Genomic DNA, 7714 nt, shown 5'->3' with positions numbered 1-7714 from the left:
TTCTTAAATTTTTTAATTTTTTTTTATTTTTGAGAGCGAGAGAGAGAAAGAGAGAGAGGTAGTACAAGAGGGAAAGGAGCAGAGAGAGAGGGAGACAGAATCCAAAGCAGGCTCCAGGTTCTGAGCTGTCAGCACAGAGCCCGATACCAGGCTCAAACTCATGAACCCCGAGACCATGACCTGAACCAAAGTGGGACGCTTAACCAACTCAGCCACCCAGGCTCTCCTCAATTTAAATATCTTAGAATTTCATTTTAATGTAGCTGTTGGCTTTTGATCACTTTCTATATTTTTGGTGGTTCTCCTTGGGGTCATATCTTTTCACAGTTTATCTAAAAGTTTGTCCCATTTGTTATATCCACATATATTGTCCCCTCCTTCAGCAATGTTTGCGTTTATCAGTCTGACATATTTTAGAGTTTAAGAGGATAAAAATAACTCATTATATTTACCCAGATATTTACCATTTTTTCTGCCCCTCTTTTATTCTTGGAGTTATAAGTCTCCTGGTATTATTCTCCTTCCATCTTCGAACTGCAGCATTTACTTTCAAACAGTTCACTAATTCTGAGTTTTTTTTTTTTTAATGTAAGACCTGCTTGTTTGTTTCTTTTGTTTTTTCCCACTTATTTGCATTGGACATAGAATTCTGCACTGGCTGTTTTTTCCTATGCTGGGTCTGGGAGGGCAAATTAAAGGTATTTCATTGTCTTCCGGCCTTCAAGATTTCTGATGAGAAGTCCACAACCATTGCTTCTCAATATGTAATGTATCATTTTTTTTTCTCTGTTTTCACAGTGTTTTTTTTAATCGATGGTTTACAGAACTTTCCTTATGTGTATGGGCATAATTTTCATTGACATTTTTCTATTCAACATTCTCTAATTTTCTTGAAGTTTTAATTCATGCCGTCTATCAAATTTGGGGAGATTTTCAGCCATTATTTAGTTAAATATTTTATCTTTGTCAATCCCTTTCTCCTGTCCTCTAGGGCTCCAATGTTATAAATGTTATACTTCTGGATAATATCCAACAGGACCCCAAGCTTCAATTAAAAAAAAAAAAAATATATATATATATATATATATATGTGTGTGTGTGTGTGTGTGTGTGTGTGTGTGTTTTGTTCTCAGGTCTTCAGATTGAATCATTTCTATTGATTCACCTTCAAGTTCACTGATTCTGCCATCTCCATTCTTCTATGAAAAACATATCTTGATTTAAAAAAATTTCAGTGGTGCCTGGCTGGCTCAGTCGGTTAAGTGTCTGACTCTTGGTTTCGGCCCAGGACAGTTCATGAGTTCAACCCCACACCGGCCTCTGCACTGATAGTATGGGGCCTGCTTGGGATTCTCTCTCTCTGCCCCCTCCTCCCTAGATAAATAAATACACTTTTTCAAAAATTAAAAAAAAATAAGATACTGTATTTTACAATTCTAACATTTCCATTTTGTCGTTTTTTTGGTAGGTTTGACCTCTCTGCGGAGAATTTCTACCTTTCCACTTACTGTAGAATGTTTGCTTGTATCTTATGAAGAATAGTTATGTTGCTGTTTTAGAATCTTTGTGCTGTAATTCCAACACCTAGGTCATTTGCGGATCGGCATCCGATGATTACCTTTTCTTTTGAGGGTTGTTTACATTTTCCTGAGTCTCTGTAGGCTTAAGAACTTTGATCTTGTCCTAAGAGTTCTGAGTATTACGTTGCAAGACTTTTGAAGCCATTAACATTCTCTGGAGAATTTCGAGTCTTTCTTTCCCACTCAATTAGCCCAGTCAGGTCCGGAGGACAACTTCCGCTTTGCCTTCTGTGGACAGTTGTTCCGAGGTGTCTCTCCCCTTGAGTGTAGAACCAAGGTTTCGGGTAAGACGTGGACAGCAGCTTGTATCGTAGTTCAGCTCTCAAATGGTTGCTCCGCTTCCTGGTTGTGTTCTGTGCTTGTGCAACTTGGAGCGTAAGCTGGGAATTTCTGCCAGTTCAGAGGCGTGCTTTGGGTATTTCCTCTCTCCTTCTCAATATTTCCCCCACGCTCTCCAATGCCAAGGGTCTTGTGTGCTCAGTTGTCTAGTTTGAAAGCCAGGGTTCCTCTTAGAATGGTAGCTCCTGCACAATTCATGGGAAGAAGCCATAATAAGATGAGAAAATTAATGACTATTTTCTCACACTCTTCTTACAACACGGATCGCCTTTTCCTGGTTTCTCTGTCAAAATTAAATATTTTTGCTCAGCGTTTGGGGTTCCCTAGCGCTCAGCTGTCTTATCCAGATGAGCATGAAGTGACGGGAGCAATCTGGGTGAATATTTACTCTCTTTTCGGCAGGTAATCAAAATACAACAGTCATCTTCTTCACCTATCTTGAGAGGTTGACTTCAAAACCACTGCCAGGAATGTGTTCTCAAATCACGGAATCCTCTCTAGGTACACCGCTACCTCTGACCCAAGCTTTCAGGATTTGTCTCAATATTTAATGAGTCCTTTCTACTTAGGTTGTCTAAAAAATGTGTGAAATATTGAGCCCTTTTGCTACAGAAATATTTAGAATTGCTTCATACATTTTATTTTAGGTGGCTTAAAGATCAATATACCCTTTGGAATTAATTTTTTGTATAGTGCTAAAGATTTTCCATCATACATTTCTTATGTTAATATTTATTTTTGCTAATGTAGTCCAAAGGTTGTGCTAAAAACCTAATTTGGATGCTCTTATCCATCATGCTAGAGTGATACAATAGCAAAAATTCTTGCTATTAAAGTTAAAATGTCTTATTATAGGGTATTTATGCTCTGGATGTTCTTAGCAAAGTGGAATTTTTATATTATGTCATTAAAATGAATATTAAAATGCTACAATGGCAAGATATGGATTTTCATATTTCCTTGGCACAGGGAAATTTTAATGCCAAGTAGAAATGTCATACAGTGGAAAGATCTGAGTTGAAGACTTTGATTTAAAGCAGAGCCACGTGATTTTTCAAAGTTCTGCTTTTAAATTGCCTTAACTATTTCACTAATTAAAGTGATCACACAAATAGAAAAAAAGTCTCTACACATCTACTCTCTTCTTTGTTTTCCTAAATACTTCATTCATGGAAGAAATCGAACAGCTGACTGCTGAACTTGAACACAAAGAGTACCAGTTTGGTATCATCATGTCTTACTTTGTTGCCCTCCTAGACACTTTTGACGTATCTTGTCAGATGGCCATCATCCATTTCTCTCCCTTTGTGGTGAGGATTTTCCGGACGACTTTTGAAAAACCAGTGCTCACTGGTAGGATGTGACCCGTTTCCTACCCAGCAGAGTTGTTCTCGAACTTTAAATCTACCAGACACATCTGGAGTCTTGCTGAAGCAGATTGCTAGGCCCCACCCCAGAGCTCCTGATTCAGTATGTCTGAGGTGGGGTTTGAGAGTCTGCCTTTCTCACAAGTCCTCAGGTGTTTCTGGTGTTGCCAACCCAGGGGCAACTGTCGGAGAAGCATCAATCCGGGGTAAATCACTTTCTTTCCTCAGCCCAGATCATCCCTGAGCCGTCACAGCCTAAGTCATTGTAATGTTCTCCATGCTAAATCAGAAACACGAAACTATAAGTCAGTTAGAGAAAGGCAGATATCATATGTTTTCACTCATATGTGGAACTTGAGAAACCTCACGGAAGACCATGGGGGAAGGGAAGGGGCAAAAAATAGTTACAAACAGAGAGGGAGGGAGGCAAACCATGAGAGACTCTTAACTACAGAGAACAAACTGAGGGTTGATGGGGCTGCCGGGGGAGAGGGGAAAATGGGTGATGGGCACTGAGGAGGGCACTTGTTGGGACGAGCACTGGGTGTTGTATGGAAGCAATGAATCACGGGAATCTACCCCCCAAACCAAGGGCACACTGCACACACTGTATGTTAGCCAGTTTGACCATCAATTATATTTAAAAAAAAAAAAAGAGAGAGAGAGAGAAGAAAGAAACCCAAAGGAAGTGCTAAAGGAATTTGTTGAAGATGGTGTGGGATAGCATTTAAGGGGACGGATTCTGGAGCCAGATACTATGAATTAGAATCCCACTTTTATCATAAAAAAAAAATCATGCACACACACGAAACTATAAACTTAGGGTATGACAATGCAGTGTTGAAATGGGCGTAGACTCTTGTGAGAAGCCAAAGTTTAATCAGTTGGGTGTGATAGTCAGAACCGCAATGATAACAAATGACATAAACCAGTGTCCCGTTGGATAAGCAATGACTCCCATCTTTGCTAAGAAGATACATCAGAAGCCGCTTTGTTTGCCTGGCTAACATCAATTCACTGAAGTCTTCCTTGATCTATCCCTTCACCAAGCTAAGTTATAGATCACGTATTGCCCTTAAGACATTCTGTGACTATATCTATCATTGAACTTTGTCCGTTCTTAGAAATGATCTTTTATATGCATCTGTTGTTCTCCGGAAACATTTGGTCTCTCAGGACAAAAGTCCTTGCCTATTAATCTTACTAATCTTTTAACCTCAATGTTTTGGACAAAATCTTGCGGGTGGTTGGCACCCCGTAAATTTCTGCTAAACAAGATTAACAATGGATGATATGTGAAAGGCAAAGCCAGAGAGTAGCCAGTCCAAGAGGATTTCCTGGGACGGTGATTGTTTACATCAGCATTTCATCATAAGCTCATGCAAGTCTGTACATGAGAAGTTATTGTCACCGCGGTCCTTTGCTCCTTTCAAGGAAGTGTTCATGAGCCTGCAACTTGTACAGAGCATGACAAATACAACGCTCAAGGGGATAAGAGGTGATAGACTGGAAAATGTGGAACTAGCTGGAAACCCACAAGCTGAAGGGGAAAATGTCTGAAGTTTAAAATTCATGGAAGGCGTATTTAACAATCAAGGTAAAATAAGCTAGAATCGGGCATTTTCTTTGTGGTTTAAGAAATTACGTCAGCTCACTTTTTTTAAAAGAAAAATACTACTTTGCATCATTATAAATGCAGAGCACATTCATTATCTACCTACATTTTTGTTCTTAATGCTTTGTTCGGTTGGAATGTTCTCCCCCTTTAAATTCTAAGCTATATTTACAGACCCAATGGCAGACAAGTTACCCGAATTTACCTCTGTTCTTGCTCCCACCTGCAGTGATTTCTTCCTCCACTGAACTCATACAGCACACATTTTACTAATCAAAATATTGCCTTAAAACACGCCAACATTCATGGAATGCGTACCGTCTCCAGCTACACATAAGTTCTTTGATGTCACTTCTCAGGAATGGCAAATTGGATGCATCTTGAACGCACGTCTTCCAGTGACAGCGGCTGCTTGAAATCCTGAGATGAGAAGGATGCTGAGGGTAGGTAATGACCTCCCAGTTGTACATGGAAGGAGAAAGCGGCAATATGTATGCAGGGCATGATATCGTCACTGATTTTCTTATTCAAAATTTGTGGGACAGAGCTGGACTCAGAGAAGAATCACCAATATGCTTAAAGACGAAATGAAAAAGAATATAACATAAAAATAAATTTAAAAAAAATTGTTTTAACGTTTATTTATTTTTGAGACAGAGAGAGACAGAGCATGAATGAGGGAGGGTCAGAGAGAGGGAGACACAGAATCTGAAACAGGCTCCAGGCTCTGAGCTGTCAGCACAGAGCCCGACGCGGGGCTCGAACTCACGAGCCGTGAGATCATGACCTGAGCCGAAGTCAGACGCTTAACCGATTGAGCCACCCAGGAGCCCCAAAAATAAATTAAAATATACTTTTAGAAATTTCAAAGTTGAGTGTAATTCCTAGGTAATGATTTAGGAGATGTTAACGAGCTCACAGGTGTATACAGTAAAACCTAGGATTGCGAGTAACTTGTTCTGTGAGTGTTCCCCAAGACGAGCAAACATTTCTAATAAATTTTAATTTGATAAATGAGCGATGTCTTACAATGGGAGTAGTATGACGCCGAATGTCACATGAGCACAACTGAGAGAGGTTTCTCTCTCTCTCTCTCATCGTGGGATTGTGGGTGGTCATCAATGTAATGTCACATTTCCAAGAAGTCCTCAAAAGGAGGCAAAAGCAAGTGTCATTGGATAGGTTCCTGGTTACAGTTGCACAAAAAGAGAAAGATTCCACTGAGCCAATAGATAGCAGTGAGTCCATTAGTGACCCTCCTCTCTCTCGTCACCCTCACTCCGGCCACGAAGGTTTTCAAAGGTCAGTGCAGGTTAATTTATTTTTCTTTATGTTTTGTATTTTATTTCTTATTTTGTATTACATTGGAGTCTGATAATCATTTTTATACAAATATTTTGCGTTGTGGAATGAATCATGAGTTTTCGTGATTCCTTACTGGGAAATTAATTCACTTTGATGTACAAGTACTTTGCATTACAAGCTTGTTTCCGTAGTGAATAATGCTCTCAAACCAAGGTTTTACTGGAGACTTAAGTTTCTGAAATTGTGTTTCCACCAAATACTTTGTGTCTAACGTCCACATAAAATTGTCACGTCTTTACCTATGTTCCTAAGGTAAGAGAATATGATTCCATATAAGCATCAAATTTAATCTGGAGTCTCCAGACTATCTCTTTCTGTAATTGTTAGTTTTCTGTAATTTATGATATACTGTACAACTGTCTTTAAAATGAAACATTTACATGGCAGTTGTAGAATATTAGGGCTTAAAATTTGAATGGATGTAAGAGCCAATTCCATATTTTTGCCTCTGTATTAATGCAGGAATTTATTTCATCATCTCAGGAATGTGAAAATTTAAATCTACTTTGGCGATCTTAAAAACTGGACAGTGTTGGACTAGTAACTCAGTTGTTTTTTCTTCTTTCTGTTTTCTCAAGAAAATTAATCTAACTTGTTTTTGCCGTAGAAATAAGGATTCTTACTTGGTTTCATGATTAAAAAATCACTGCTTCTTATAAGTTTCAAGGATACTTTGATCAAGACACGGATATGGACAATGCTCTCACGTTCATTTTTCCCCAGAAGTGGGAATGGCTTAGACTCCTAAGCCCTGAAACTTGCAAGTTCCCGGTCTTTGCATAAAGATAACTTGACAGTTTCTACTTCCGGATGGCATATTTTTATTTCTCCCCCTTTGGTTCTCATTCATAAATTTGTGTTCTCAACTTACATTTATTGCGTTTCTTTTCTGTTGTCAGACACTCGGCTCAGTAGAGGGTTACGCAGCTGAAAATGATACAGCCGTGCACTCAAGAAACCATCGACTACTGAAAAAACAGATAAATAAACAGGCAGCTAGACTAAAATATAAATGTTATGATAGAAGTAGGTGATTTCTAACTCGTTCATCTTTTGCCTTTTGTGTCTCTCGGGGTTTGGGAACCTTGACATCAATAAAATCCCTATATCTGGTGGACTTCCTTTTTAGTTGTTGTAACTCAATCTTTTTGACCGCCATCTTTCTCATGACAACAATCCCCCATTCTTGGTCAGCACCACTGAGTTTTGAAACCTTTAATTATCGTTCACACACGACACCTACTTCTTTGATGTACTGATAATGGCGGTAATAAGGCATTGGAGCAGACCTAAACAAATTGGAGATGCGTCTCTTTCAGGGTCCGGATTCATTGATACGTTTAAAGTGTGAATTACCTGTGAAGGATATGTGCGGAGTAGGATGGCTGGCTCTGATTTCACACTATCCTAGGCGAAATTGTAGTGAGACAATTTTATCCTCAGTGTCT

At 39.1% G+C, this 7714-nt stretch overlaps 1 long non-coding RNA gene across 1 annotated transcript; it reads left to right on the top strand.

The window, feature by feature from the left end:
* The first annotated feature begins 1745 nt into the window (after nt 1-1745).
* LOC109273611 (uncharacterized) lies at nt 1746-7394 on the top strand. Its single transcript, XR_002083161.2, has 3 exons — nt 1746-1864; nt 5261-5344; nt 7166-7394. It is a non-coding gene; the product is annotated as an uncharacterized LOC109273611 (long non-coding RNA).
* The last annotated feature ends 320 nt before the right edge of the window (nt 7395-7714 follow it).

This window comes from Panthera pardus, unplaced genomic scaffold (genome assembly GCF_024362965.1).
Source record: "Panthera pardus isolate Hobbes unplaced genomic scaffold, ASM2436296v1 HiC_scaffold_24, whole genome shotgun sequence".
NCBI classification, from domain to species: Eukaryota; Metazoa; Chordata; class Mammalia; order Carnivora; family Felidae; genus Panthera; species Panthera pardus.
Note: the sequence above shows the minus strand (reverse complement) of the source record. Positions and strands in the feature narration are given on the sequence as shown.